At 40.3% G+C, this 20,953-nt stretch overlaps 1 protein-coding gene across 1 annotated transcript in view; it reads right to left on the bottom strand.

Annotated features, from left to right (window-relative positions):
- LOC119655487 overlaps positions 1 to 20,504 on the bottom strand; it is a 208,474-nt gene extending 187,970 nt beyond the window's left edge. The window contains exon 1 of the mRNA XM_038061389.1: positions 19,710 to 20,504. The gene's annotated coding sequence lies outside the window, so the exon portion shown is untranslated. The remainder of the gene's footprint in view (positions 1 to 19,709) is intronic.
- Between the last annotated feature and the right edge of the window lie 449 nt (positions 20,505 to 20,953).

The raw sequence follows: 20,953 nt of genomic DNA, 5'->3' as shown, positions 1-20,953 counted from the left end.
CGTTCGTTGATACGTCGATCACAAAGAACACCAGTTGTGGAACGCCACTTCTGTATCTGAAATATTTAGTTTGCATCCCTTTTTAATTGGAATGGTTTCCATGCCGGGAGGAGATAGGTAGGGCAAACTAAGAAAAAGCTACAACGGACTGTAGGATGCCTGGGGAAAAATCCAGGATGTAAGGAGCAATATTGTCCATATTATAAAGAGTTGTGAACAAATCAGTAAACATAGTAAAGAATGGAATCATATAACTACTCCTAAGATCGGTACCAAATAGCAGGAAATGATGGTAGAGAGTAGGTAGAAATACTACCTCCTCGTTTCCAAGCAGCTTCCTCTAATTTCATTTTGTGTAAGTTGACACTGAATAAAAGACTCATATTAGTCTGCGTCGTGTCATTGTGGGGAAAATCTGGTCTATCTTCAGAACCACACAATCCTCCCTTTTGGAACAAATATTAAAAGTAATACTTGCTTCGGAGAGTATTCACCGGGACCTTTCATTTGATACCCCACATGGCTATATTTTGTGAAAAAAAATTGCATCCCTTTTTTAGGTAGGGTAGGGACTCTCCCTCGAGTTCAACGTGGAACAATGTAATTCCCCGTATGCATGGGGGTTCATAGCTGCAAACTTTTCACAGAACTTTTTTTAGGGATTGGGGAATCCTAAGTCCACATTAACTTGATGCCGGACCGGACCAAATGGAGAGCAACTTGCTCCCACCCTTTATGGTCCACGGACTCTTTTTTTCAGTTTCACACCCAAGGTTCAAAAATTAAAAGAGGAACGAAGACGGCTACGGTTTCGCACCACGGCAGAGGTAACTCATCATCCCGCATCAAATGGACAAAAACCTAAAGAAGAAGAAAAAGACCATGAGTGCCGAGCAAGTCGACAATATGCTTACCATTCTCATTACGTGTATCGAAGTTTTTATCCCCGTAGCTCTGGTTGCCCTCTGCTGTTTCCCCGACAGGAGTTTCAGTATCATTAATCTTAATGTTGTACAAGTGGTAAACCAACAATGACGGGGGAGGACGAAAACGAATACCAACATCCATGATGAACAGGCAACAGGACTATTACGGCTGTTCTCCACTAAGCCATCGAGCACATTCTCTAAATTTCACCTCCAAATCTTTACCAGTACATTTTTCATATGGATAGGCGTTTTTCGCTTGAACTACGTGCATATTTGCCAACTTGGTAGAAAAACTCAACTCAGGTTAATCTCCACATCACCTCCAAGCTCTCGAGTTCATAAAAATGTTTAGTCCTCCAATGGCAGCAGTCAGTTAAAGAGAATGCAGCTAAGATACTTGTATAGCTGCCTAAAGACTATGCTATGTCGTATAAGTCGCTACCACGCTATCCCCCCACACCCCAGGGCTTGAAAGGGACTTCCGCACGAATCATCACCCGTCAATGTCGGTAAATTTGCCAGATTATATTCAGTATATATCTTCGTTTGAGATAGTACCAGGCCAACATACTCTAATGAATGACACCGAAAGCTTGTAGCTTTCGGCAAACAGTGGAGTTTGTGTGGAGTGTGCTAATCGCATATAGCAGCACAGAAGGAACATTAACACAGAACAATGTCAACTTGATCTTCGTGTTGAGATAACTGCATTTCCAAATTTTAGACAGGGCAGCGAAAGCGGATTTTGTATTGTTACTGCGTTGGGCGACATTGAGTTCGGCGCCCCCCTCGGCAGAAACCACGCTTGATCGACGCATTCGATGCTCTACCCATTGGTGCAGATAGGGAGAGTGCAATGACCCATTAGACTAAGAACCTTGGTTTTGTTGACGTTTATCTTCAGTCCAGCACTTCTTGCCTCCTTTTCCAAATCCAAAACCAACTGGCTAATGTGAATGACCCAGTGAGAAGGCAAACAGTTGTCATCAGCGTGGTCGTTGTCCTGTGAGTTGGGTTCAAAAATACACTCAAAGCCGTCCCTGCCTATCATAAAAGGCGACTAAAAGGTGTAGATATTTTTAAGCTAAGCAGCAACTTTATTGCTACCGAAATGTCAACAACACAACTTCACGGCTACGACCTGTGGCTATCAAAACGGCCTGTGATTGGTTTCTGCGATATGCGCACGCTTCTCGACAATGGTAACGACGGTCGTCAGAATACTTGCTTTTTCCAACTTGAGAGGGAGTTCTCCCTCTTTTACTGTTCATCGAATTTCGAGTCAATAGGTGTAACCGTTTCTGAGAAAAGCGCATGTGACAGACAGACAGAAAGGCAGCCAGTTAACCAATTTTAATAAGGTTTTACTTCGAACACTACCTTAAAAAAGTGGGTGCTTCGATCAAAAAGAAAAGTTTGGAGACCAAACAAAGTAAAACGGTGTCTCATGTTGCATTGGTAAGAAATTCCAAACATCTCAGCTTTACGCCGAGGTTGGCCTACTCCATCATTCCATCTAAGCTAGCGTCATGTCTTGTTTTCCTACCATAGATATTCTCTTATAGACTTTCGGGGTAGATCATCTTTGCCCATACAGATTTGATGACTCAACGCAGTCCATTGAGCCGGATTTTATTTATAACCAAATGGATGCGATATCGTACGGAGATATCGCCCTGTAGGCTACAGGATAGACTTCCTCCTGTAGAGGACCAAAAATTTGACGGAGTATTCTTTTCTCCGAGCCGGCTAGACTCTGCCTCCCTGCTCCCATAACAGCAGTCACGGTCTTACCAGTTTGTGGTATCAAAACGGCGCACCACAGCGCTAATTGAGCTCCCCGGAGCGACCACTGGTACCTTCCTACCTACCATTCTTTTCTTCGGCACGGCTTAGAGCTTCCAATTTTACTTACTAAAAGTCAAGGTATATACAATATAAGGACTGGCTATTTCTGCAGTATGCTCATTATGAGGAGACATTTCGAATGACAGAGTTTTCTAAACTGAAGTAGGCTCTGTAGTCTGCCAATAATCGTGTGCAAATTTTGTTGTGTTTTCAGCTGCGATTTGTGATCCTAGATGCCAGTGCTATTGGATGATGTTGCTATATGGGAGCAATCCATGGAAAGTGACCACCACTGTCATTCGAGAGTGCTTGCAGACGTTTGTGACAAATCATTGAAGTGTTTTGGATCAGCATGATCTCGAACCTAAGAATGTTGTTTGGATTGCAATATCAAAGGTTCAGTCGTCATCAAAAAGCTGTAGTTATTGTGAAATATATTGGCGTTAGAGGGCTCAAATTTGTTGAGTCACTTGTCAACGTATAAAGTGGTACAGTGTTCAATAAGGCTTAGATTGGGTGAGATGCTGTTGCTACTTCCTAGTCCGCCATTGTAGAGTTCCTATTTCTAACTATACTTCGGCTTTCAAACATTTCCCAAAATGTGGAGAAATAGGACATACAAAGTTCCAGTCGATGCAATCGTATGATGAAATAGTGCCGAGGTTGGGACTTTAACTTGTTTAAACTCATTTTCCTGTAATAGTAAGAGACTCTTTAGTTTTGAAGTCACTGACGGGTTTCAGGACTACTGCTTTGGGGGACCTCTCTTTGGTCAAGCTCAAGTTCTATGTTCGCTCAGCAAGGATAAGGAGGTCATCCAAGGATGGAACGCAGTCAAGCATCGAGTTAACCTAGCCCAATAGTTTATCTATCATTAGAATTCATTTAAATGGACCTGTAATGGATCTCTGGAGGCAGCTGCATTCAACGTTCACTCACATATGCTCGTTGACACTTTGGTCAAACAGCTAACTCCTGCTAGCAACAGTTATAAAGTTTCAATAACACAAACAATCAAATTAGACCGACAAAATGTACTTTCGAAATCTATAAAGATTTCAAGGATGTATTTGCTTGGCAGGGGGATTTGAAAGCCTCGAGATTGCACCCAGATCAGGCATTCGATAGAGCCAAATGGCAAAACCGATCACGACGAGCCGACCCCGCTTGTGAACGGGACAAAGGCTGAAGAATAAAGAAGGTGTCGTTGGTAGATTTGCCTAATCGGAAGCTGTATTGTATGTCCGACATCAAATGGGATGTTTTCATCTCCATTCCCTGAATTATAATTCTCTCTCTTGTTAAGGCCGAGAATAGAAAGATAGCCATGAATGACTGATGATTACTCCTATCCTTCTCTGGTGGCTTCAGGAATACAACAAATCTGCCAGTATTCTAGAATGCTGGGAAAGTTTAGCGCTTTTGTAGACTAAATAAACACTGAACATGAGATGGTGCAAAGGGGGATATATGAAAGGGTAGTCTAACTTTATTTGAGGACTTCCATGCATGCGGACTGCTTATGAAATGAGAAACTTGATACGACGGTAATCATCTACAGAATAACTGGATGTTTTGTCGTTTAACGACTTACTATATTTTAAACGGTCTTCCATTCTCATTACACCTCACCGCTCCTTCATTGTCGAAATATGGGTCCAATAATTCTAGTTTACTCTTTCTATGATATTGCCCGTTCTCCCGACAAGTTTCTTGCATCGTGAAAAATCCTAGAGCCCCTAATCCTTAGAAAGGACCTCTCAGTTTGAACACTCGAACTTCAAACATGTCTCTAAGATGTTACACCGGCAACGGCTCGTAAACTGGCCTTTTCTTTATACCAATGGTTTTCAGGCCTATCTGGTATCATGTCCTTCATTACGTATCGGCACTTGGTAAAGAAAAAGCGAAGACGAAACAGAGGCAAATAATTTAAGGTCATCTGCATAAAGCGAACACAGGCAGGTGATGGTGGAAGAGAGGTAATTTGTATCATAAAAAACAGGAAAAGGAAAACCAAGTATAGAGCCTTGGGGGACACCAAGAGGAAGGGGAGGAGGAACGAGGTGAGCAATCATGAAAACAAACTTTCCAGGAACGATGTGAGGGATAGGAAGAAAGCCAGGAGCTGATTGACGGAGGGAAGCTGAGTAGACAGAGGTTGAAGAGGAGAATATTATGATCAACGGTATCAAAGGCTTTGGGGAAATCAGTATAAACAGCATGCACCTCCTGTCGCATTTAGCAACGAAGTTGGTAAAGACCAGAAGGTTTGAAGTCATAGATCAACGTTTCACGAAACTATGCTGCCCTTTGACAATGAGACAGTCGAGGATTTTGGAGCAATAGGAGAAAGAGAGGTGGAGAAGCAGGTCACAGCAAGAGAAAGGTCTCCGCTCTTGAAGATAGGGGTGATAAAGACTCCTTTCCCGAGAAAGGGAAAGTAGCATGCTTCTAGACTTTTGTTATAGTAGGCGGTGGGACGACGGGTTTAATTGCACTGCAACTCATCTGAAGTGGCTTCGGCCACGACACTTCGCCATGGGAACCGGGATAGCACTTTGAATTTACATGTTCCAGTAGAATACCAGGTTCATGTACTTTCAGCCTAATTGTAGAGATTGGCCCCATAGTGAGAGTTTCATGGGGGTTCCCGTACCGTACTCCGGTAGAGTTTTAGGCAGGTCTTGCATCCGCCAGTATGAATATTGAGCCATGCAACCATGCGTTGTCTTTGTTCCAGCGGGGTTTTGATTGGGTATAGTTGACAAGACAGGTATGCACGTGAAATCACCAGGATTTAACTGTCATATCTGAGGTATGCAAAATATATAGAATTGTATATCTTCAGTGCTAGGTGTCAAATTAGATTCTTCCTGGAGTGGAGCTAAAATTTTATCTTACATGATAGATAAGTATTGTACAACTGGTCCAAATACGAGAGTGAAGGCAGATTTTATACGCGTTGAACATGTCATGATCTACAGAAATATTTGAAGGAAGGTAAAATTGAAAACATATTGAAAAAAAAAATACTGAATGGAAATTCTGAATTTGGTTAAATACTTTTTATGGAAGTAAACATAAACACAAAATTTCGGGAACCAACTATCCCCTTCATCAGTGTGCCTAATAAATATCCTTCAAATTCCAACTATGAGAAAGGGTACATCATATAAAATATGGAAGCTTAAAATATTTCACATACCAACAACACAAGTTACCAACTTCTGGCTCGTTAAGCCCATGAAGGGTTAACTATGATAGCTGCGGCTCTTAAACCATAGTGGAACATATTAAACATATCAAAATGTAAGTAAGTTCACGCTTTTTTATGCTCTCACGATCACCCGGTTGGGAATTGGAATTCTTACCGTGCACACTCAAGGTAATTTGAATGTTGTTGTGTAGCGGCCAAATACCGAACATTCTACTTTTGGTTTTAGCTCCAGCCGAAGAATGAACTACTCAAACTGGTTGCGTCGGTTTGAATGTGTTCCTGGCTATTAAAGCACACACCAGACAATGCAAGCCTCCAAATTAGCAGACAAACTTTGTCTCATTCCAAAAAGATACGAATGCGCCCAGGTAAGATCTATCGAACACCGTGCACCTATTAGGCACCTACCAAAAATAAATCCGCTTAATTAGTACCAACCGCACATCCAGCTGCAACTTTTATAATAGAGTTGGCATTTCATTCGGTGGAGTGAACGCTTTTGAGGGAAAAATGCCAAAGACACTTCACCAGGTGAACTTTATTTGCCAAGGTTGCGCTCTGAGGTGGCCCGGTGAGTTTTGAGTCATATTGTTGGAGCGGTTTCCATGCCCAGATTAGCATTAATAATGGTTTTATAATAATTTCCTGCAGTGAGCAATTCGCCATAGTGCATGTCCAAAAAATCTTTTTTTCAGGTGGGAAAAACAGTTGTTTAGATACTATTGATTTCGGTGCCACTCAATAAAAAGATTCATCGTAGAATTTCAATTGATATTTAAATGTTATTTTGGAGAACTTGTCATATAAGAATTGAAATCTTTTTTATTTGGTCTCCCTGGTATTGAGTAAATTAGTTCCTTGTCCGCTAGACTGTGCTTACCGGTAGCTAACCGAATTCAGATAAAAGGCATTATATTTGAAACGGTAGAATAATAGAAATCACTGAATAATTCTTGAGTGAACGGTTCAAGTTCGTGATATGACTTACAATCTATTTCACATGTTAACGTGTTTGACAAATAGTACATGCTTGAATTCAGAGCAGAACGAGAATGTATCTTTTGCAAGATGTGTAGTTTTTCTTGAATGGTACTGATCAAAGATAAAGTTTATTTTGGATTTGGCTAGAATTACGAAGAGTGCCGTAACGGTAAGTTTATAAGAAGATAATGGTAGTTTTTTAAAAAATGGAAGTTGTTTCTAGTTCTACGAGTATGTCTGTTTTGGCATTTATTTTACCGATCTATTTTTACTATTTTTTAAGCCCTTGACGACGTCTGCAGTCTTCTCATTATTTACGGGATTATGTTAAAATTTCAAAGGTCTACTGAGTTTAGAGTAGACTAGGTATCAATGGTTTTGGATTGGTGTTAGGGTATTGAGAAAACGGTTGTAAGTAATCCAATTTACTCAGAAACGGTCTGTCTAAAACTGCTGTCATCCCATCAACAAGCATAGGAATTGGCTCTTATCACTGTGGAGTACAACAGTTGGGCTGAAAAGTTCGGAGGCTAATACACAGATGGCGCTACTAGTATTAAATCCATATCACCACCTCCAAAAGACGCGTGTATAAATTTGACAGCTGTCAAACTATTACTTTGTGGGGTAGAGCATTTTGAGTGAAGTAACTTTTGTTAGTTTGAAGAAAATATATAAAAAGGAAAAAAGAAAATACTGTTGAAGCCAAGGCTTGGCTTGATAAAAATTATTTGGACTGTGTTCGACATATCGTGCAGGAATGTTTGGGTCTGCGAAAGCTCTGTTCAAAGTGGTTGCCGCGCGAGCTCACAATCGACCAAAAACATTAACGAATTGACGATTCTGAGCAGTGTTTGAGGCTCTTCCTCCATAAAAAACTCGAATTTATGCGTTGATATGTGAAAATGGACGAAACATGGTTCCATTATTTCACAACAAAATCAAAACGATGGTCATTTGAGTAGACTGCACGTGGTGAACCAAAGTGCATCCACCGTATTCTCCAGATCTGGCTTCCAGCGACTTTTTCCTGTTCTCACACGTCAAGAGAATGCTCGTTGGAAAGAAATTTAGCGCCTATAAAGAGGTAACCACCGAAACTGATGCCAATTTTGAAGCTAAAGACAAATCGTACCATGACCGTTGTAATCGTTGAATTTTGAATGATAAAATTAAAAACCAAATTGATTAAGCTGTCCTGACAAAATAGGTCCATATGACAGCTCATCTGGGATGCCTTTCATGGCTATTTTGAAAACATTATTCTTTCCGAAAATGGTGACTTTTTTAAGAAATAATAGGGAATTCCAGATGAGTATATTCGGGATAAAGCTTTCAAGTTAGAAGAAATTTAATGAGATAATCGCTTCCTTTCAAATGAGTCTGATCCAAAATTCATAACAAGAAGGTTAACAGACTTCAACAGAGTGGAGTAAAGAAAGGTAGATCCGCTAGAAGTCCTGTATCAGAAACACTATACTCCCTTATCCTTAAATATAATGTCAATAAGCAAACGAACTAATAAGACTCTGATGGTGACAAGAAGGAAACGCTAAAGATGTTCCCAAGGACTATGAAGTGATAAAAATATCTGATACTCAATGACGTTATAGTTGTAGTATGGGCAAAATTTAAAACATTGACAGGATTGTGATGATCTAAAAATCAAACAAAAATCTTAAACAGGAAAAAATATTTTGGAATCCTTATTCTCCGGAGCACGTCAGAGTGGTGGGCAAAAGATATTCGCAAGTGGTGCTGATTGCAAATAATGTAGAGATTGCGGAGTTAAATTTCGTCTTAGAATATTGAGCTAGCAATATCGTTAAAAGCATGGAACAATAGACCACGTATTCCAAGGATGACTTATCGGTGTATATCTTTTAATCATGTGTCGCTAAAAGTAATGATACAACAAAAGATTCTGCATACAAACTCAACAACTAGGAAAAGTTTAGTGTATTTAACAGGACTAAGGCTCTGCCACCTGCCATTATAGGAAGCTTGTACCCAGTTTTTGATAGCAGCATTAGCCCAGGCTACTCAGCTTGACTATCACTACAGATTATTATGCGCCTGCCCTTCAAACGCTCGCCAATCATCCATGATGCCGCCCTTAGGATCGCATATATTTTAACCTGAAAGAACGGTGCATATTGTTCCAAGGGGACTGCCCACTTCTCGTTCTTATTTGAGAGGTAGATTCCTGTTTTAGAATCCTGTTTTGTTTTGAGCCATTGGTGAAGAGGACATCAGAATACATTCATTTTTCTCGTTTGTCCCAGTTTTCTTTTCATTTGAAAATATCTTCTACCAAACAGACGTAGGGCGATCCGAGAATCAGAAGGCATTACGAAAACTGGATTCAATTTTCCCAATGCGTTGTGACCCTTATGTTCATTGTTTCCCCACAGATCTAATCGAATTATTCTATAAGCTGCTATCATTGCAGTACTCTGAATAGACAAATCCAAAGGCTACAAATTGAATAATGCATTTAGAGCTGCGCCAGATGTCGTGCTCATGGCACCGATAATACCCAGACACACAGTTCTTTGCAGGGGAACCTCTCTTGTTTCACCTTAATCCACCACACTACGGATGCATTGGTGAGCACCGGCCTAATGATAGCAACATATATCCGCCTAAATCCCCGTCTCTAAGCAGAGGTCCGCCTACATAGCCCATCAGCTGTAACAGCGCGCTTTGTCTTTACCCCAACATGCTTGTTCCAAAGAAGCTTCTTGTCTAGAATAACTCCCAGATGTTTCACTCAATCGGAGAGTTGGAGGGTTGTAACCCTCATCTCTGTGGTTTTATTTGGATTTATTGAAAGTCCACGCCTGAGGTACCAACTATCAATCAAATCACCATTCCAGCATCTCGGTGAACGATTAGCACAGCCACGTCATCTGCATAAGCTTGAGCGGTATTGACAAATTTTGCAGCTCCCATAGTAGCGAGTAGATCAACATACTCCATAGAAGTTCCGTTATTAGGTAGCGATCAACACCTACATCAGCATATAACATTCTCAGCGTTACCATAGTAAAAATCCAATTAAGTAAAGTTGGGCTTAGGTATGAAGACTACCTAAAACTTCTGTCAAGAGATATGTAGGTAGCCCAAGGCGAGATATCCTCGAAAAATATTTCTCAGAAGTTCTATACCCTCCTTTAGCAACGCTGGGTAGATATCATCCATACCAGGAGCATCGAAGTGTTCAAAGGATAGTATAGTAGCTCTCGCCTTTTCATTGGCAACGACTGCTTTCGCAGTGTCCCAGTTCCTCTTACAACAGCTTCGTGTTGAAAAGGTTTTAGGAAAAGTAGGGGCCTACCCTCCGTTCGCGGGCATCAGACCAGTTGAAGTGACAAGATCAAACAGCTTCACTCCTCTAGATATGCATTCGCTGCTGCCCCAACAAACGTGCTGAATGTTCGCATCAGAACGTAATCTGATATTTTAAGTTAACCGCAACGAGGTTCTAGGAACAGAATTGTCTTAGCATGATTGCCTCTAAAAATTCTGACATCAATCGAGCAGGACGAACCCTACGCTCTTCGCTTTTGTGTATGGGAGTGTGTGATTTCTAAGGGAGAATTAGAAAGCTGAACCTTATAGAACGAACCTTGCATAGACAACTTATTAAAGCTGAGTATCTTTATATAATGCACGCCGCCGAGATTGCAGAGGAAATTAGGAAACCTTGCACCTTTGCTTTCACTGTCTGGGGCGAATTTTCTTCCTTAAGCGTTTCTATCATGGTTAAAAACCTTTAAAACAATGGTAAATATACTTAGACTAACCAGATCGATTAACGGATTTGAACCTTCTAAATTACAGAGGTAATCTTCCACTGTGAGTTCAACCTGGTTACAAAAACATAAAAAGGTATCCCTTTAGTATTAGATACTGGAAATTATGAATTCTCAAAAGTCACAAACAAGCGACATTCTTCTTTCGCCAAAAATATAGAAATTTAGCAAATAAGTTGCGGAATATGTAGATTTCAGTGGTTGCTATCTGAAAAATGCCAGCCAGTTTATAAAAACATCCAGGGAAAGTTAGAACAAATCTATCCTATCAACTGCTTATATGTATGATTATTTAGATATTTGCATAAGATACATATGTATCTTAACCACCAAAACAAACTTGTAAATCTGTCTTGGCCCAGAATGCAAAAACTTGTTCTACTATTGAGCAATATTCTGGTCTTTGATGAGAATCTAGACAACATCTTTTTACTCAGAAATATCATCAACTATAAATAGAGAGCTTTCTTCCAATGAAATTGTATAAACATTTCCACTGAAATTATGTAAATTAACTCTCTTCAAATTACATGAAAAGGAATTCATTAAAAGTTGTCTATTTCTTCCCGAACAGGTACATGCTTAGATGGCACACTATATAAATATTATTGAGGTTTTGAGGTAAATAGTTAAATACTCCAGTTTGCGGGCATAATGTTCGCTTCCATATCTGGTCAACTAGTGTTTCCTGTCTTGGTTTACTAGATGATAAGATACTTGATACTTTGGTTGCGACCATACTTCTATTTCTAGTCAGGTTGTTGAGTGCTTGGTCTGTGTTGACGGCACAGCTACACATACATAATGCAGCTAATTTGCTCGTGTCGTGAGTATCTTTTGAAAGTTCGTAGTAGACGCTAGTAGAAAGTCTTTCACCAAAATAAAGAACCACGTCCAACTGCGAGTGTATCTATTCATGGTTGCCGGCTGTATGGCCTCTGGTTTGGCGGCTAATGGGGAATTGTTTGTTTCCAAAGAGATAGTGTAAATTTTCGCAAGCACCACGGCTTGAGATAAGGGTTCATCGATCTGTGACATATACACCATTGTACTACGATAGTAGAGTGCTAATATTTTGGTCAAAGAGCGAACATTCTGAACCGTACAATCAGCTTTTCTTCTCTGCTGAATGCGCTGTTTTTAAAGTATCTTTCTGTGCACTATTTCATCGTTTACTCCATGCAAGCCACACAGAGGGAAGTTGAAATATAACCGAAACCATCACAAAACATGTAACATATATCGCGGAAAAGCATGCATTCAGTATAGGAAACTGAATGAATATATAAATGAAAAAGAAATTAGCTGCTGCTCCGGCCATTTACGGATAATGTGGCCAGAGGCTGCTTACGCTTCGGTTGGTTTAACTTTGGTTCCCTCTGCAGCCTACTGTCATACCTCCATGTGTGTATATAACCAGAGGAGGAATTGTTATATGAGTATGTGCGTATCTGAAATTGATATAGGCGAAGAAGTCGGAACTTGTTTGCCATGACTTATGCTTTTTTCATTTTAACATTTCTAAACGAAAAACCTGTCGAGAACTTGTCTGGCAAACATCTAGCGCGAATCTATCTCTACTATTCATCACACGTTATAAATATAAACACGTAGGTATGTATATACATATGCATATGAATGTGCTTCCAATGCGGCAGATATTGAGTAGGTCCAATAGTTCCTCTAGTTTGGTTTTCTTCAAGAAGCATGGGCTAACTTTGAGGTTTAGCAGTAGCACCATGTTGGGTCTAGTAGGTTGAAGTATGGTATTTATGTTTCAGGGATGGATTTAGGATGTCTTTTACGATATCTGTGTATCTGAATTCCATACTGATTTGTTAAGATATAAGTGATATAGAATATATAAGGAGGCTAATAAGGATAAATATACATGTAAGAACTCAAGAGGAAATGAACCGACAATATGAGGTCGTGAGTAACCAATTCGACATTGAGTAAGTCAGGATGATTAGGACAATGAGACTTCATTATATCTTAATTTTCCTGAATATTGACTGAAATGTACCAAAACCGACAAATTGTTTGTTGCTTGTTATGAAACTTAGGACCATTTTGGGTTTCGCTGCCTTATTTTCAACAAAGGCATCAAGGCTGGTGTAAAAGGAGTGGAGAAATATTCTTTCTTCAAGAAAAAGCTGGTTGTGGTAGGGCTTATAGCTGTTGAATGGGAACCTTTATTTCCCTTGATGTAAACGCTTATCAAAGTAAATATTCACCTATAATAAACAAGCAGTCAATGTCGGATGACAAAGGAACATGAACTCGAGGGACAAGGAATAACGGCAGTCTAAGTAACTAAGAACGGTGACACTACAAAGCCAGAGGACTAAGATCTGAATTCGTTTCGTTCACTTAGAATATATTAGCTCCTGATTCTACCTCTTTCATCAACAGCTTCTAGGAGGAAGGGTATGCCCTACTATTTTTAAATTGAATTAAGCCTGCCAAAATTTTACCTCTGAGCCATTCTTGAACAAGATCATGATGGTGAAGTTTTATGAAGAAAAACAAGTCGGGAAACCGGAAGCTGGACGCTTCAGGTATGAAAGGTTTTGTGTATTTCTTTTATAAAGACATTTAAGTATGATTTTCTCCCATTAGTACGTAATACGTAATATACGCATATATTATGTGAGAATATCCACTTTCGGGTGATATTGAAGTGGCAACTTTGACTTTTATAACTTTGTTAGTAATAGTGCGATTTCCATCAAATTTGGTAGGAGTAAACTCTATATTATAGCCTGCATTGCTACATTTCGTGTTGCTAGGGTGAATTTAAGAGGGGTAATGCAGCCAATTACTGAAAATTATAGTAATATACTATTATTAACTTTATTTGAAGGGATATTGGCATGGAAGGTATTTCGGAGCCTAGCCACTATACATTGGCAGCATCTTTTTTTTTTCAGATTTTTCAGTTTGGGAGTTTTTGAGAATTACCCCGTTAAATAAATTATCACTTTCGACCCCCAAACTCCCCACCTTTCCAACAAATGTCAAAACCAAGACCAGCTTCGGAAAGTACTAACCGAGACCTTTAATTTGTTACCCCACATGGCTATATTTGATAAAAAAAGATGTACTCCCCCCTTTTGTATGTATGGGGGCCCCCCTTAAATTATAAATTTGAATTATGTAACTTATTGTATGCCTGAGCGTTCACACAATCGCTAAAACCGTCTCTGAGAAAAATGCGTGCGACGGACACACAAAACCTTAAAAGGCGCTCAATGACATTTGGGAGTGTTTTTTTAAGAATGAGAATTTAATCGTGATCACATGGTCTTGATTTGGTTCTCGTGACCTCTATTTGGACAATTTGGCCGCCATATTGTAATATACTTTTTAAAGAAGGAGTGTTACACAAACATAAGACATACTAAAGATATATATGCTGTGTTGAAAGAGGCTTGAAAAATAGTACAGAGTTGAGCTAACATTATTAAAGGTTTTTTACACGGGAAAAGCCCAATTTAAAAGTCCAGCTTAGGATTCCTATATGCAGGATAACCGGCAAAATAGGCTGGATTCGCTCCAGTTTATTTTCAATGAATCTTATGAGGAAAGGTGGCCTTTGGCTGGGTTGAGGGGGATTGTCACTCCTGAGCATTATCTTTGCCACAAAGGTTCATCGCAAATTATTTATATGTATTATGTACCTTTATCACGTCTGTTGGTGAAGGTCTTGACCGGCTTTTGACCATGCCGAATATTTACATTTAATTCTTTTTTCTGCAGTTTGTTCCCTTGCTGAGGTTTCAAGATAATTTCGCTTCAAGCCTATCTTCTTCTTTTCCTTCAGCCTTTGTCCCGTTCACAAGCGGAGTCGGCTCGTCGTGATCGGTTTCGCCATTTGGTTCTATCAAAAGCCTGCAGATACAATTGCGAGGCTTTCAGATCACCATCCAGCATATCAAGCCACCGATGTTTCGGCCGACCTTTTGGTCATTCACAGTTTGCTGAAATGTGTTTCTTTTCCATGCTTTTCGTCGACAATTTTTGGACAGTTGATTCCAATGCAGTGAAGGTGTTAATCTTCATTATTAAGCGACCTACCTACTGCCACTTCTGCCATTTAACCAACAAGTCCACAAGTCTTGTATCGATGTTACTCGAGTACTCCGATGACAAGAAGCAAATCAAGGTTGACGAAGGCAAATCCACTACTATGAATGCTGATATTTGTTATAGATATTATATATAGTTATTCGATTACATATTTCAATTTTCCAGTAACCATTACGAGTAAAAGCACTGTCACTCGTTCAATTTTAAATTGTTTGCAACAGAAATTTCGGGAAATATTATTCGATTGGCACTATCTGCATCTGGAAAGTTTTTTTTTAAAACGTGCAATTTTTTCGCCGTATTAAATGCCACAATTAGGTATTTTTTCACCCATAATTCTTGAGTCCGGTACCAGCTATAGCGACTAGTTTATACTTCAATTTACATTTTGGATTTTTCATCCTCAGAGTTTCATTCATTCATTCATTCATCATTCATTCAGTTGGGAGTGGGTAAAAACTCACTGGCTAAAACGGGTGTCCCTAGTTATTTGACAAAGCTGCTCTCGGAAAGGACACTTTGGTACAATACGGATGAGGGATCCAAACAGTACAATGTCACCGCAAGTACCACAGGGTTCAGTGCTGGGTCCTCTCCTGTGGAACAATGATATACAATGGAGTTCTTGTCCCTCCCGTGCCAAAGGAGGCCAAGATAATCGGTTTCCCAGATGATCTAGCTGAGATTGTACTCGCGAAATAACCTAAAGACGTTGAAGTGTTTGCTAACGAAACCATTAATCCAATAAAAGCGTGGCTGGAGGTGGTTCAACTTGACGTTGCGGAACAAAAGATGGGGGCGGTCTTGATTACCAACAGTAGGAAGAAAAATAACCGTATTATCAAATACTTAGGGGTCGTGGTTGACGCTAAAATCAATTTTAAGGGACACCTGCACTATGTCTGTGAGAAAGCCGCAAATACTAGCTATTATTAGCGCGGATGATGCCTAACAATGGAGGTCCAAGATACAGTCGCAGATTATTTGTGACCGAAGTGGTTTGCTCCATAGTGTTACACGTGCAGAAGTTTGGGAGAAAGCACTAACATATGAGAGTAATCGAAGGAGGGTAAACTTATCGCTTAGTGGCGCTAAGGGTGTGCAGCGTCTGCTAGCTAGGCGGCGTAATGGAGATTCTGGCAAGTGAGGCACGCTGCTTGTGCGAGCAAAGGAGATTGAATCCACCTAAAAAGGTTACAGAATACCGAAAAGCGACAAGACGAGAATCGCTGGAAAAGTGGCAGCAATAGTGGAATGACTCGCAGAGGGATCGCTGGCCCCACACTTTGATTTCCTGCATTGAGGAGGAGGATGCAACGGTGACACGGCGAGATTAACTACCATCTAACGCAATTCTTGTCAGGGCAGAGTGATTACAGAAAGTATCTGCATCATTTTTAGGATGATTCTCCCTTTTGTCCCGGATGTGGTTGCACGCCTAAGGACTCTGGGCATATTATATTCCACTGCCCGCGATTTTACTCAGGAGGGAGGACATCGGAGGGAAAGAAGGAACTTGGAAAAACGGAGGGCGTAAGGAGGACGCGAGAAACGGAAGGTTTCGTCACTTATAGCATAGTCCTGCTCGTGAAGTGATGCTTTGCACGCCTCCGCGGGAAAGGAAAAAGGAGAAAGCGGGCTTGGTTTTAGTGGGTGAGAATCACACACTGCTACAACCTGACGCGGCAGTGTCTTTCTAAGATTTCTACTTCCATCCATAAAAAAAAGGCAGACAGACAGTAAACCAATTTTGCATAAAACCTTAAAAAAGGGACAAATGAAGTACGTTAAAAGCCTTGATTAAGAATTCTACAGAAAAGAAATAATCTTTTAGCATGAATGATTGTACACTATGTGGTCAAAAAAGGTGTTGATACCATTGACAAAAACTCCAGTGGAGAAAAGCCTACCATTCTAGCCAACAGGTTGTTGGAAAAACGGAGTACAGACCGTTTTCTGCAAATGAATTTTTTACTTCCTAAGCAGCATCCAATTCCATCAGACCAGCGATATCTTACCACATATTGTTAAGGCTTGTTAAGGGTTAGGCTGCAAAGATTGACCCAGCATAGTGGGGTAATTTGATTAGGTGTTGGCTAACAAAAACCTTTTGCAAAGAAATCTCAGGCAACATTCGTGCCTCTAGAAGGATTACTACTAAGGCTTTCGACGAGACACTCTCGAGTATCCTCTGGCCCAACGAGGCTTAGTTTATGTTATCGGGATACGTGAATCGTCATAACTCCCTGCATTGAGACTTCACAAATCCGCATCTCACGTTGGAATAGTAGCTAAACCAGCCAGGATTGATTGCTTGGGGTGTTTACGCCCCTTACTTTTTGACGGCAATGTCAATGGTCATAGCATTCGGGAGATGCTGCAAGTTTACTTCCTCCCAGGAATAAAGCAACTTCTCAATTTTGATGACCTGTAGTGCCAGCAAGATGGTACGCCACCGCAGTCATGCTCCGTTGCTACCTAGATGACGTATTCCAGGGACGTGTTATCGGTCGGCGTGGGGCCATCGAACAGCCTGCTCGTTCCCCTAACCTGACCCCCATGTATTTATATTTTTGGGGTGTTGTGAGGGACAAGAATTCGAACACTTATGATAGACCCTAAGAAACGTTTTGTTCTCGCTTTTCCTTAATATATCGATCTTTCAGTCATCTTCAGCGTTTTATTTTGATGTGAAGGGACTTTTGAACCATTTGAAAAGACTTTTGTACCATCCTGTATATGTCATATATGTAAATACTTACTCCACTCGGAAATTTCCTAAATCCATGCTGTCAAGCCGCCAGACAAATTTAAAATTATCTTTGGGTACAAGAGAATTGGTCAATCCGCCGCTAATTATGAAAATTATTCTGGTTGGTGATAAAGTTGCCCTACTTCAAGCAATTGGATAGTGCGATGGCCGATTTGCTTGAGCTTCAGACTCCCGATCTAATTTCTTGATTGCCACATGTTTCTATGTCTGTTATGCAATTAGGCATGACTTCTTTCGGTTCTTGGAGTAGAATATTTTCCCTTTACGATCACTTAACATTCCAAACTATTAAGGTTCATTTTTTTATTCTGTACAGTAAGGATGTGGTCAATCAAATATAATCCAACCTTTGTAAAACCTCCAAGAATTTCATTTCGCATCTGAGGGTACAAAGGGTACAAAGCTTTCCAGAATAACTTCATTAAGGTTCGTCAGGGTGCCATATTTATAATGGATATAACTAAACGATCTCTTTTAGAAATGTTTCGATCAATAATTTGTTTGTTCTTCTACCTGGGAATCGATCCAATATTATAACGAAACACTAGACTTTAAGTTGCAGTTGTCAGGAGCTAGTTGGCCCAAGGTGTGCGATTTTACAGTCAGAGGCGAGGATATACATTGCCACGCGTATACTGAGGATTCAGCAGATCCAGAAGATAAAATTCTGACCCTATGCTCTCCGTCCAATTAAGACAAAGAGAGGGCCATTTGTTTGTTCCTATTTATCGATGAAATCGAAGGCTCTCAGTAGAAATGTTTGAGCTATCTCCAATGGTATTCTCAGGTAAGTGAACTGGAAGATCGGAGAAGATGAAGCGTCTGGATAAGCAGGTAATCTTTGAGTTTTTAGGGGGCTAACAGCGTTTCTTGATTGATTACAAGTTAGTTTTTTTTTTGGTTCCTTCATGTTCCACTGACTCAACAGTTTCATTTCACTTTGACATTTTATGTCTAATGAGATTTGCCGAAATATGTGGCAATTCTTACGAAGGGTCGTAAGGGAAAACTTCATTTTCAAACTCAATCCACTTCAGCGAAAAACACTATTCCCAGCTACTCTGAGAAAACTAATGGTTTAGGAGAGTTACTCCTTTAATAGCCGCAACTTTGGACAAAAGTATTAGAAACCCTTTGGCGTATGCGACAGTCTTTTTGCATGGAAAGGTTTCGATAAATCTGCCTATGTTGATCTTTTCAATGTTTCAGATGCATACGTCAGTAGGCTAAGAATAGTTTTTGGTTGCTTCCAAAAGTAGTGCATTGATGGCCATTGACTATTCTGCTATTAATGCAAGGATAGGGTCAAGAACATTTGCCTGCTTGCAACGATTACCGGGCGGGGATTTGAAGTTTTATTTTTAGAAATGTTTTTTAACAAGGACCCGAAATTTCGTGAGCCAGGCCTAATCCTTCATTTCTAGGCCTGAATAAATGAGATAATCCTCCAGTTATTGTGCAAGTTACGAGCCCACTCTCATTAAGAAAAAAACCGACAAAATCACTAATGATATTAGCCGGGACATATGTAAATGTGTTACCATCATTTATACAGATGGAAAGGTCAATTCTGTAGCTACTTGGCTGCAGAATTAAAACATGTGAAACTCCATTTAGTTGGAGTTGTAACTGCTCATCGAAGGACAAGTATCAAGTTCAACACATCCGGTCCGTGGTTTCTCTAACTTCAGAAGAAGGACTTCCCAGAGGTGCAACTACATGTGAGCTTGAGATTTTTTCGAGATAGAACTAAATCTTTTCGCAAAAGAATGCAGTGAAGAAGAAATTTGATACTAAAAGTGAAACCATTACTCAAAGGCTTAAAGGATTTAGCGCTGATGCACTTGTACATATTACGAAAGGGCTTCACCTATACATATTGCATGTTCTTATCCCTTGAGTGCATATCAGTACTTGATATCCTTCGTGGGCGACTCAGTCTACCATAACGCCAGCAGTAAGAACATCCTGTTTCAAAACATTACCCTCTGCAAACTTAGAAAATCCGACCCTGATCAGATAATCTTGTATCTACTATTAAAACCTACCTGTCCTGTGTGTATACGTGAAATGCTAAAAACTCAGCTTTCGTTCGATGTCCGCAAGATAAATGGTCGTAGTGTAGTGACCGTAGCAGCAGAAACAGTAGTTGTGGGTACGTAAAATCCAATGGAAATATAATGGCATCAGCACAAACACATGCGCGCGAAAATCAACTGCGAAGAAGATACCTGTACAAGATATCACGACACGAAGCACTTAAGCACAATCTTCGATTCAGACACTTCCAAGGTAGGTGTATATGGAGGGCAGAAAGTAGTGTAATCCGCAATGAAATATGCTAGTGGGATATATGCACTTCGGTTTAGAATGTAAGTTAAATCCTTGCAGAATCTAGAGAAGTATCCTTCAAGGGTAAGGCTCTCTCTCCCTTCGGGGGCTTGCTGAAAGAGTACCTTGTCCGCGCACTAGGGAGCCTTCAATTCTCAATCCAGACTAGTGGAAGTAGAACTTTACACAAACTACCGTCACCTGTGGCGAATATTTACGCACAAACAACACCTGTTTTCTAATTTCCAATTAGTTATTGTTCTCCACAAATTATAAATGCTGAAAAACAGACGACGTCCATTTACTAAACATTCGACACGGCTTTCGTGGGCTGCAGAAACAATGTCACGGGCTATCGAACTGTGACACGAATACGAGGTCCCGGGTGCACCTTTTCAACGCCAATTCCGTCCGCCGTTGCTCACCTGAACGAGGTTTCCAACAGACTGATTTCTCGCGCTTTTACTGTGGGAGATTTGGAGTCTTGGAGACGGTTTTCGCCATTCAGTCGACGACGAAGAAGTCGATGGTAACTGAACCAAGTTGAGCTGAAGCAAGCGCGATACCGCTCCATGTAGCGGTGGCTGGAATGGTACATACGAACCTAAGACTCCGAAAGAAAATCTTAAGGAAAGGTGCAAGTGTTGTAAGATTGCGCAGGGTCTGCGTTGAGCGTTTAATGGTGTATGCAAGCTTGGCTAGATCGACCAAGAGGCAATGTTGCAGAGATTGTCTAATATAGTATAGTATCGAAGATGCGTCGCGTAATATGGTACAGTAAAGAGGGGAAACTCATTTTATCGATGGAGTAGATGCTTAGTTCTAGCTTATTATTTAAGCCTTTAACTTGTAAAATGGCAGTGAATTCCACTTCCTAGGTGAAAAGGATTAAAGCCTATAATTAAATAGGGTTTCCCTTGGAGTAAACATCTGAGCGTTCTATACTGATGACCTGTATTTG

The sequence above is a fragment of the Hermetia illucens genome, chromosome 4, assembly GCF_905115235.1.
Source record: "Hermetia illucens chromosome 4, iHerIll2.2.curated.20191125, whole genome shotgun sequence".
Classification (NCBI taxonomy): Eukaryota; Metazoa; Arthropoda; class Insecta; order Diptera; family Stratiomyidae; genus Hermetia; species Hermetia illucens.
This window is presented reverse-complemented; position numbering and strand designations above follow the sequence as displayed.